Source organism: Arachis duranensis, chromosome 10, assembly GCF_000817695.3.
Source record: "Arachis duranensis cultivar V14167 chromosome 10, aradu.V14167.gnm2.J7QH, whole genome shotgun sequence".
NCBI lineage: Eukaryota > Viridiplantae > Streptophyta > Magnoliopsida > Fabales > Fabaceae > Arachis > Arachis duranensis.
Window position 1 is genome coordinate 79924626 of NC_029781.3, and position 12619 is coordinate 79937244.

The window sequence follows — 12619 nt, forward strand, 5'->3', positions numbered from 1 at the left end:
GATTTGAGGGTTTGTGACTAAGAAAGTAATTCTTGAGGTTATGCTTGAAGTTGAGCTGTGATTAGTGGTAATTGGCTTGACAGAGAGAGATGATAAGAGTGGAGTATGATTAAGGTATGGTGATGATTTTCGGTTAATTATAGTGATGTGGGACGATGACTATGATTAAGGATGACGGTAATATTATTGATGACATGATTTGAGATTTAATAAGATGTGAGTTGATGAGATGACGGAAGTAACGAACAAGGCTGTTGGTCGGCATTGGACGAATGATCGAGACCCTCGTAGATAGAGGAATTAGAGCACGGCAATGGAAACGTGCAAAGTAAAAAGACCTTGGAACTACCATGCGTTGGATATAAAGGCAGACTACGGTCACGTACTCGTAGTGATGGATGAAATTTTTGAGGGCTAAAATTTTTGTTAGGGGGTAGAATATATAACCCGGTTTAACCATAATTAATTAATATGGTTAGAAGATTTGGCAATTGGAATTTGATAATTTAAATATGATATTTGGATTCAGTGAATTTCTCTGAGTCGGAAAATATAGTTTTTTTCGTAAAAATCGCACTGAAATTTTGACCGGCAATACCGGCTGAGATCTGTCTGCTACTGTAGCTGAGAAAATTGATTATAAGTAAATAAGGTTAAGAAATGAGGAATTATAATTAGGAAAGGTAGAAATATTTAAAGTGCGATTTAGAGCGCTAATCTTAACGGTTTTGGCCCAAAACTGGGCCAACAGGCAAAAATAAGTGAACCGGGCCTAAGTGAGCCCAAAACCCAACATATATAAACATTAGTTATGAGCATTTCAGCTCATTTTACCCTAAAGAAAGGGTGTGGGCCGCTGAAATGAAGAGGTGAGGAAGAAGAGAGAAAACCTAACTCTCTTTGATCGTCAAATCACCATAACTTGAGCTACGGAGCTCCGATTGACGAGCCGTTTACAGCCACGCATTGCTCTTCTCATCCTCTACAATTCTATATAAGTTTTGTGGTGAGTAATTTACTATCCTCTGCCCAGTTTTTGTTTTCCTATTTAAATTTAAATTTGGTTTGGGTTTTGAGGAAACCTAGTGATTTTGGTTGTTTAGGAGTGCTCTAGTATGAGCCATGGGTGAAATTCATCATAAACTTCAGTGGGTTAAGGTAAGAAGTGCACAAACCCTTGTGATTTATCAATTTCATGAACCCTAGGTTAATGTATATATGTGAAATTGGTTATGTTAGTGTATTTGGTGATTTTGGTGCACAATTAGAGCTTTCGTGAGGCTTGGAGTTAAGGCTGGTGGAGACTTCCAAAGAAGAGGCTCAATTGGTTTGACTACAAGAGGTATGGTTTAAGTTTCATTTAAGTACTGTGTGGTGTGATGAGAATTCCTAGGCTAGATGCCCCTAGGATTAAGTTTGGATTGTGTAAATGGTTGGTGCTAATATGCATAGTTAGTATGTGTTGTGAATTAATGATTGAGTTGAGGATTGTGTAGCCTTGTATGTTTGGTGTGTTGAGAATTTGATAAATTGGATAATGAGTATTGATTTGTGAAATATGCATTTAAATTGTGAATTTGGGCCAGAGGCCGTGAATTTTGGGCCAGAGGCCAGAAAGAGGTAAGTAAGGTAAGTTGACGTGTATGTTGTGTAATGACATGAGTGATTGGAAGGATTCTAGATATTGAATGTGTGAATAATTGGTTTGGTTATTGAATAATATGGTTCAAGGAATTTAAGAGTGGAATTTGATGGTTTTGGGTGAAATGGTGTATATGAGGTAGGTTTGGTTTTGGTTGAGTGTAATTATGTAGATGTGATTGGGTTGTGGTTATTTTGATGAGTGGAAATGAATTTGGCTTTAAAATGTTGGAAAATTTGGTAATTTCTATGTTTGGGCAAAAACTAATTTTTGAACAAATTTGGCAAGCCGTATCTCGGTCCACGGAGTTTGAAATTCTTCAAAATTAAATTTTTACGAAAGTTAATTCAACGATCGTTCCAACGGTTTAGAAATGGTTTAAAAAGGAGTTTTGTAGAAGAAGTTATGTGTGTTTGAAGTTTTGGATTTGAAACCGTGAATTCTGTAGCTTTTTTAACTTAGTAAAATTTTTGGCAGAACGCTCACCCACGCGTAGGCGTGGCCGACGCGCATGAGTCATTTTTGAAAAATGCACCATTCACGCGTGCGCATGGCCCACGCATATGCGTCGATGCGCTACACCAATTGCCCAGCCAAATTCTTGAGAGTTGTGCGAAAAGTGTGCTGGCTTTGTGCGTGGGGCACAAAACACGTACGCATCACTTGGCTTTCCTTTTATCCACGCGTACACGTGGGCAACGCGTACGCGTCGATGGACTTTTTTGCGTTCCACGCGTGCGCGTGGACGACGCGCACACGTGACTCTATTTTCACTATTTTCACCCCAAGGTTGATTTTTGATTTGTTAAAGCCAAATTTCATACTTCTAAGTCTCCATTCTCACCCTCTATGTCCTAAACCCTTTATGGTATGCCTAGTAATGAAAAGAGGCAAGGACATGTGATCACTTGTGGATTAAGTAAGTGAGATTAATGATGAGTTATGATTAATAATGATTGTATGAGTTGCTGAGGATGGTGATAGAAATACGATGTTTGTCGTGAGCCAAAGGGCTGTATTTGATGGTGATTATTGGCTAGTTATGGGTTATGCCATGAGCCGCATGGCTGTGATAAGAATTGAGTTATGGCTAAGTATGTATATGTGTATGAATAATTATAAATGTGGAATGTGATGCGTGACCCCGTGTAGTAGGCAGTGGTGTTGTCCACTTGCTCCGGGTATGAGATGAGGAAAGAGGATTATGAGTTTAATTATGGATTTATGAATAATGTGTATTTGTGATTCCTGGGTAGTAGCAAGGGTTGTGATTCATTCCGCTTGCTCCAGGTTAATGTTTGAAGTTTGATAACAACAATGATTGATTGCGGATGCCTTAACATGTGGCGTGTATGTCGAAGATGCATATATGATTAATGAAAGAATGTGGAAAATGAATAAAGATGGAAAATGTTGAATGTGAGTATGCTTGTGTTTTCTCTCTGGTTGTAAGGGTGACAGGGCACCGATACCCTCTAATGGCGACAGGGCGCAGATACCCTTTAATGGCGACAGGGCGCATATACACTCTAAGGGCGACAGGGCGCATATTTCCTCTAATGATATTAATGCGCAACGGAGAGACTGTGTCCGGGTTAGCTACCGGACATGTCGGGTTGGCTTGATAACCGACAGATTATATCATCAGCCATAGGGCAGGCATTCATCATTTGCATATGTTTGAATTGTTTGGGCTTGCCTATTTATTTTAGATTGCTATCTTATATATGATATGTTATCTGATTATATGCTACTTGTTCTACTTGTACCTTAATTGTGTATTACTTGCCTGTATTACTTATGTTTGTACCACTGAGAGGTCCCTCATGCTGGTGTCGGTGGACGCTGAGGGCTGTTCTTGACGAGATGAATTGATGATGTGATTGAATAATGATGATGACTATTGAATGAGATAATTCGAGCTCACTGGGTAGACGCAGAGAAGTGATTTTACTAGCTCCAGGTGAGGATATGTTGTATTGATATAGCATTGCTGAGACAGAACAACTGGTGATGGTTTTGTTTATGATTCTGATTCATGGGGGAGTTAGAAAGTTCGGAAGCATGAGAAATACAAATTATATTTAGCACTCCCTTATGACAGTTGCCTATTCATAGATCAGTAAGAACATAGGGTGAATATTTGGTGAAAGGAGGTTTAGGATGCTTAGTGAGTTTTTATTGTAGTGCATTGTATTTATTTGGCACTTTTACCGTATTGGGAACCCATGGGTCGTGGGTTCTCATTCCGTACATATCTCTTGTTTTTCAGATACAGGTCCAGTTGCTCTGAAGTGAGCTGTGGTTCATCTGAGAGATGGCGAAGATCTTTATATTCTCTACTTTATACTTTGCTTAGAACCTCTCCACCTTTGTTTTGAAGAGATTATATTACGTATTCAACTCTTTTGAACTTGCCTATAGAGGCTCTTATGTTTCCTTTGGGGGAGATTAGAAGGTTCAGTTGTCAATTACTTTTATATTGTACCCTAGTCGACCTAAACTTCATGGGTCGCGACTAGTGACTATTTATGAGTGTCACGTCTTCACGATTTTATTTTTACTCTTTTCAGACTTCTCGATTAATACTCTTTTCAATTATACTTATATTTATGTATTAAAAATCTACTTGAGAGTCGTACCACCGTAATATCATTGACTTATGACTCGAGTATAAAGATTTGAATATTAGGGTGTTACACTATAAATAATGGAATAGTAGAGTTCCAATAAAGTGGTTTGGTATATCTAAAAACTTTCCCACGCGCTATCAATAATGAGTTGATGTGAGGTTAAGCTAGAAAAAAAAGAATTAATTAAATAATAAAGTGATTGTTGACTACAAGTTGATCTCTGGGGTTGATAACAAGGCAATTAGAGAAAAAATTGATAATGAGGCAATTAATTAAATGAATTGACAATAAACATATATCTCATAATTGCAATAACAACTTAATTGTAATGTATTAGTAAGTGAATAAGGTATCTTTCTTAAAAAAATAAATAAAATATATATTTATAGTCATTACCATAGTTATTATTATGTATAAAATTATTTAACATTTATTATTATTCATATATCAAGTAGTAATATATTGGTAATTTATTAAGACATCTTTAAAAAAATAAAATAAATTGTTTACTTATTATCATTATCATCATTATAGTTATATATAAAATTATTTAATATTTATTTTTCTAATCATATATCAAGTGGAAACGTATTAGTAATTTAACACTACAGGGGGTGCTAAATGGAGGTGGTTTTTTATAATTAGCAGTGGTTTTAAACTGTCGTAAAATCAAAGGCCGGCGATTCACTTGACCGCCTTGGTTATGAGCGCCGGGATTAGATTTTGCGGTGGTTTTAGTAAACCGCTGGTATAACCGCTACTAAATGAATATTTTGCGGCACACGATCCGAAAACCGCCGCTAAATATGAGTTACAAGATATGCTTCTTGTTTACCGGCGACTTTAAAACTGCCACTATTTACTTAGATGTTGTCAAGTTGGCAACTCTTCTAAGGTTTCGGTCACAGTTACCGGCGGTTACAAACCGCTACAATATATAATAGATTTTTTAAACTTTAAATCCCTTATCGGCGGTTTAAAACCAGCGCCAAATTAAAATATTTAAAAAAATAAATTTTGAATTTTAATAAAAAAAAGGCGTATAAATAATAAGATTATATGCAAAACAAAATAATATATTCATGAAAATACAAAAAAAAAAACAAATATCTTGCAAAGAGTTGCATAGTCTAATTCAAAATAATGTTTTAATCAATCCAAAATATCTCCAATCCTAACATACTATATTTCACTCTATCATTCCAAATTGCTCATCCCCGCAGCGATGTCTGGTAGCAGCTCCTCACCCTGCCGTTGAAATAGATAAATCATAGCACTCTCCATCGTGTGCCTCTTTTTCTTCTCTGCTGCTGCCTCATCCTCCATCGCCTTCCTCTTCAACTTTTCGCCTTCCAGCTCTGCCTGCAATTCAAGCTGCTTCCTCTGTATCTCCTCTACTTGGACTCTGTTGTCCGGCACATGTGAATTCGGACCGAAGAGTTAACTAGGAGTCGGTCCGAAACCCACACCACGTACTCTATCCGGTTTCTCTTTTCCGAAAACCTGAGCAATGGAATCATTTTGAGACAACATTCTAGAAGACTCATCTTGTTTCTCAATCTCCTTAATTTTTTCCTACATACACAAATTAGCAAATACCATCATTTTGTTGATGGATCCATCTCATGTCAAGAACACGCCAAACAAGATAATTAACTGTATCACTTACATCACAATAAAAAACACACAAATATAGTATTAAAAAAATTGGTATCAAAAGTTATTTACATAAAACAACCAAAACAGAAAAGCTATTTCATAGGATGCCAACCACTATAAACATAAATAAGGGATAAGTGAAACTAAATTATTTCAAACATAACAAACAGAATTTTCCTAATAAATGTGAAACTCTACTTAAGGATTGAAATCTCATATAGTAACAACTATCCTAGGTAACATATATGTAATCTGCAGCAATAACTAAGGAAATGTAATCCCCAAATCAATGAAATCACAGATGAAATTCAACCAAAAGCATATCATCAGGCACTCGAATTAGACCCAAGATTACTTAATCCACACCCCAAAAATGACCACCTTTATCAAAATTTGTTGTAATCTTCATTAACTACAATCCATTCATCTAGATTTAGAAATAACACAAACAATAAATCTTATGACATATATAATTAAATAAGTCAGAGAAATAAATCATCAAAAAATAGATGAGAAAGATGATAAAGGGCATAATTTGTTGAATCAACTAAATGAATTCTAAGATAATTAGATAACAGCAACATCTCCTTTCCCACAAGAACCCTCCATATCTTAGCATTCATCCTTTAAATGTCAACAGCCCCTACCAAATCCTTGTCTTTCAATCTTCTTTTATATTAGCTTAGAAATAATGATTCAATAACTAGTAGCAATTTAACCAAAATAAATTCTAAAACCAAGAAAAAAAAGATCAAATCTTTTACAAAGATAAAGACTATCAAATGCTTAAAAGGAGCAAAAGTGTCAACTGTGGAAGAAATTTTGGAATTGCATATTTTTCTCTACCAATGAAGCTTATATAAATTATAATCAACATGGTGCCAAAAATCTATAAGATTTAAAAATTACATAGAATCAAATTTGAATGTTTGTCGGTCATATATCATAGTATAAATGCCACAGTAAAATTAAGAAAAGATCATATATCATTTCATATAGAAGTAAACTATTACCCTATTTAAGATCATAATATTATCGATAAATTATAACAAGCAGTACTTACACCAATTGCTCTTGCTTCATCATTGATATATGAGCCATCTTTTTTTTGTGTACTGTGATCCATAACTCTCCTCTACCGACTCTCCTTACTTGTTGTTCTGACTGTAACAACAAAGTTTTTGCCATTATCGTATTCCACAAAATCAAGGAAAATTAAGTCACAGAGATAGTCTAGAGAGTTAATAAAAAAGTAAAGTACCTCTTCTTCCATTCGTCGTGCGAATCTTTTCGAACCGCCAGTGTGGGTATATAATTGTTTTGATCGATTGATCACGTTTTTCCTGCACTTCTTCTATTGGTCCATCAAAGACAAAGGGCAATTAGAAACTCATAGAAAAAGACTCAATGCAACATAAAATAGTATTGTTGTGTAACAATGATACATTGGATTACCTTCGTCTCAACTTTGGTGCGATAGTCAAGAAACCATCTCCAATGCTCTCGATCAATTCCCAGCGGGCGATGCTCAATATTTTGTTCAATCGTGAATGTTGGCTCATAAAAATTATCATACAACCTCATCTTTGTTTCCTTCCAAGACTTCCCCATACTTTTCAAAATATTTTTCTTGATAGTTCCTTCGCTATCTTCTTCAAAGTAGAAAATTTGCTACACAGATAATACAAGTTGTCAATAATTGTAAAAATAAGCAGATTTAATTTAAAGGAGATATAAACTTTTACCTTAACACATTCGTTATAAACCTTGTCTTTAGTGGTAATCGGACGCCAATTTTTCCTATAGATAGGAAATTTTTCATAATCAGATCCCAGTAGACCAAGCACGCCACTCAACAGTCCAGCTTCATCTCCAATTGCTTGCTTTGCATTGTTGAACCTGAGCACGATCTTTCAAGCGTTAGGCCATTCCATAGCCTCCCTCACGCTTAGTTTTGCCGGCTTGATTGTACCGTCAAAATCTATAAGCTAAATATAATACCTTATACGTGTATCCGTTGTGGACAGCATGCAAGAAAATTAATATATAATATAATAATATTAACATAATACCTTATTATACGCTTAGCAAAAGAAGCATGATGAATCAGACCAGCATAAAACATGCATAAATTGGTGTAGAATTGCAACACTTGAAAACAAATTTTAAAAAAATGACTGACTTTTAATGTAAAAAATTAATAATACAAAACAAATTTGAAATTTATTTTAAATGTCGGAGACAAAATATAAATTAATATAATAATTCAGAATTTTTTAAAAAATATTTTGATAGGCCACAGAATACATTTTATCCAATTAAAAAATATAAAACAAGAAATAAAAAACACAATTCAAACAATGGAGAAGGTCAATTGTCATTGACTGTGTTGCAATGAAAGCATTTGGGATGAATGAATTAGAGTACAGTGTAAATTAACAATAGATAAAGCCAAAATCATGTTGATCGAAGAAAAATAATTAAATACACTACCGATGATCTTAACCGTCCAAAATTCTGTAGTCTTACGTCCTCTGTGACTCTGAGCTCCAAAAGCATCAATGAGGTCGTCAACTTCTTCATCAAAAAGAGGTACTTCATTTGCATTAGCGTCCAAGTTTAGATGGCCTGGCAGCGAGTTCTGGGCACTATTTGTGCTCATCTGTGGAGCAGGCCTTGGTTCACTTCGAGGGAGACGAAACGGGCGTGAAGTTGTGAGGACACTATCACCACTTGCGGGAACACTATCACCACTGGTCGGGAGAATTTGAGAGCCATCATGGTGGGAGTCCGAAGTCGCAGTCGCTCCCGTTTGAGGTTGCTGAAATCCTGGTCCCAATTTGATTTTTTCGTGTATCGACCTTTCCGAGCTATCTTAAACTCCTGACACCAACATGCACACAAAAAATTATACAAATAGTCATGGTCTATAGTTGTTTTTTCTGATTCATAATCTCAAGCAACTCATGAGGCATTTCAGTCTTGTTTTTTAATTTATGTTAAATTTTAAATCTTTGAAAGTGATCTTGTAGCCGCATATAAAGCGTAATATGAACATTTTCCAAGGATGTCTTGTAAACGAAAGCCTTGCCTCCAAAGTCACAACTTGGAATCAAAGAAAAATGCTCCTAATACAATGCAGTTTCATGAACTATACCCCTGGGTCATCTATAAGTAAATTATATAGCCATGCATGTTGCTAGGTCTAGGTAAAAGCTTCAGTCAAAATATATAAATAAAAAATAATTAGTGGACGAATGCTTACCTGAGAAGAGAAGACGGAACAGCAGCCCTTCAAAAGGCAAGAGCTACGATAGACGAGAGAAGCGGTATCTCAGGCCTTCATCAGGAGAGGGCTTCGACGGCTTGAGGCTACGGGAGACACGGCTGGAGGTTAGGTTCAATTGGAGTGACGCAAGGGAGAATGAGGATTTGGGCGCCGTTTCTTAATTGATTTCACTTTTGGCTTTAGCAATGTCTTAGTGTGTAAAATTGGTTTTCCACTGTTTTCTAATAATAATAATAATAATAACAACAAAAAGATAATAATAAAATAGCGATAATTAACAATAATAAGTATTGGTTATTATTAATGTATATCTATAACAATATATAATGGGAATATGTAGAGTTTGGTATCCAACCCTTTTTTTCCTATTTTACTCCTATTTTTATAAGGGTAAAGTATACTTTTTGTCCCTAAAGTTTAGAAAAAGTTTCAAAAATATTCTAAAGTTTTATTTTGTTCTAATTTTGTCCCAAAAGTTTTTTATTTGCATCAAATATATCCCCGACAGCTAAATTTTTAAAAAATTTAAGACCAATCTAACAATAATGCATGAAAATGATGCTTGATTTGCTTGTGTTGAGGGTTGTTCTTATGAAATTATTGTTGAATTAGTCTTAAATTTTTTGAAAAATTAGCCGCCAATGGTATATTTGATGCAAATCGAAAATTTTTGGGACAAAATTGAAACAAAATAAAACTTAGGGGTATTTTTGAAACTTTTGTCAAACTTCAGGGACAAAATGTATACTTTACCCTTTTATAATCTAAAATTATATATTCAATCACGTACTCATGTTCTATAAATTCCGTATTAACCCACAAGAAAATTATATAACTGCTTCACTTTCAACTGTCAAAAAAATTTAAATAAATTGCTCACTCTCAATAGTAAGATTATAAAAATGGCTCCACTTACAAAATAGTTTAAACAAGATAATTTTTTTAATTAAATGTACAAAGAATAAATTTTCTCTTTAAATTATTATCGTACTATTTTAATATACTCTTGATACTTATATAATATATAATGATAATTGTTGTCTAAATTTAAGTTCTAATATTATTCGTAAAGAGAGATTTATTATTAAAAATATTCTTTTGTCAATTACGTTAAATAAAAAAATTTTTACCCATTTTTTCACAGTAACCTCATTTAGATATTCCTATTGGATGTAAATTATTGTAACAGATTTTTTTATTAGGATATATTTTTAAGGAATAAAAGTAAAATAGTTCAACAAAAAAAATTTCATAATAAATTTACACAAAATAATTTTTCTGTTCAAATTATTTATGTACTCTTTTAATATACTCTAAGTACTAACACAATATATAATATCAAACTTTAAGTACTCACCCAATCAAAATTTACTTACTGCAAAATTACAATTACCATATTTATACATAATTACTCAAATAAATTATCTGAAAATTAATATCATAATATTGACCAAAATGTCTAAAATTGAATACGACATAATCTTATTCCAATGCAAGAATATTGGAAAAAAAACAACGAAAGTCATACCTTATTCCTAATTGAAATAAGAATTAAAAAGAAGCATAGTTGGTTTCAATTTCCGAGAGATAATGAAATGAAAGAGGCATAAACAATTTTAGGAGATGTTACCACACATCCAAACTAATTCAGAAATTGAAATGCTTGTACCAAATGCATTTTAAATGATTCACTGTTAAGCAGCACAGCATAAATGCATGTAATAACCCCAGTTCAAGAATTATTGACCTCAAAAAAAATAAATGTACCAATCTTGATTAAATATCAGATTTCCTAAGTCTCTAATATTAAAAACTCTTTAGGAAGAACAATCTCTAATAACAATATGAATAGTTATAAAGTCACGACAAGATCAACAAATAAGTCTCGGCTATCCTATGCAACCTGAATCGAAATTCTTCACCTAAACTAAAGCATTGCCCTCAAGGATTCAAGTATCATGTTGCCCACATTGTCAAGTGCCACGCATTCTTCTTCTCAGGAGACATTCCACTATAAGGATATTCATTCTCTTCTGGCATTCTATTGAGGTCATAGGACAGCATGGAAGCCTTTCGTCCAGCAGAATCGGCCTCATTAGAACTATCGGAGTCTATAACGTCATCTTTCTCCATTGAATCTGGAGCCACCTCCCCCAATTCTTCGGATCCCGCTTGAATCTCGGCTCGAGATAATCCTGAGTGTTGCATCATGACCAAAAATAGTGAAATATGAAGCATTAGTGTGTGAATATGATCTTATTATATTAACATAGTAGAAGTTGTGTCTTTCTTATGTTCCCATAGTCGATCAAGTCCATGTTCTATGAGTTTGAATTCCTCCTGTGCTACAATATCCAGTTCAACGACAAGAGTATTTTCATAACGTGCCTGCAAAAAAAGCCCTTTATGAAGAATAGCCAGGTGTGTAACCAGACATTTAGATAAGATTGAACAATAAGAAAGAAAATAAAGATGTCTCGCAGCAACTTAATTATCTAGTACTCCCTTCAATTTCTAACTACACAACTATTTTAAGCTTATTGAGAGTTGAATTGTGTGCCAAGAATCAAACCAATAGCAAAAGTTCCACAAGGTTACAGTGTAGATAAGTTAGAGATGTAGTGAGTATCAGAGCAGCTAAAATTGTAAAGCAAACTATCTACCCTAGGAAATTCAAATTAATTGAAAACTAAATGTATTTCTCTAACCAAATATGAAAGAGAATTTGACGTGTATAATAACTAGCTAGCTAATCATAGCTATTTTTAGCTGACATGGACTACTATATACTCCTTATTGCTAATAAAGAACCTTTATAAAATACAAGAGTAAACACATGAATATTTACCTTCACATCAGCAAGTATTTTCTCTGAGCACCATGTGTCTGTACTTGTTGTAAACTCAAATCCAAATTTAGCGACGTACCTTCGGTCCCATTGAAACAAATCCTAAAATTTTAACATGATTAACTGAAATCTTTGTCGGGTTTGATCATCCAAAAAATATGAAAAATACCTCTAAATTTAAACGGGTAGTAGCAATCAAACCTTCATCATTGAAGCAGGCACATGACCTCTTGCTTGATTGAGGTGTTTGTGTCCAGAGAATGCATCTAGCTATGATTGTATACGGGACTCTTTGAACCACAACTGTCTTGCAAAGGATGTTGCGTGGTCAAACGAAGAGAACAAAGATGCATTTATCATCTTTTCTACGAACCAGTGACTTTGGAAAACCAAAAAGAAGTCTCGGCTCTCCAATTTTCCTGATAGGCCACAGAAATAGAAAAAATGTACACATGCAATATAAACATATGATTGTAAGAAGACTTGAAGGAGAGGCTACAGCATTTTAAAAACCAGTTAGATAAAAGAGATTATTATTATAAGATAAC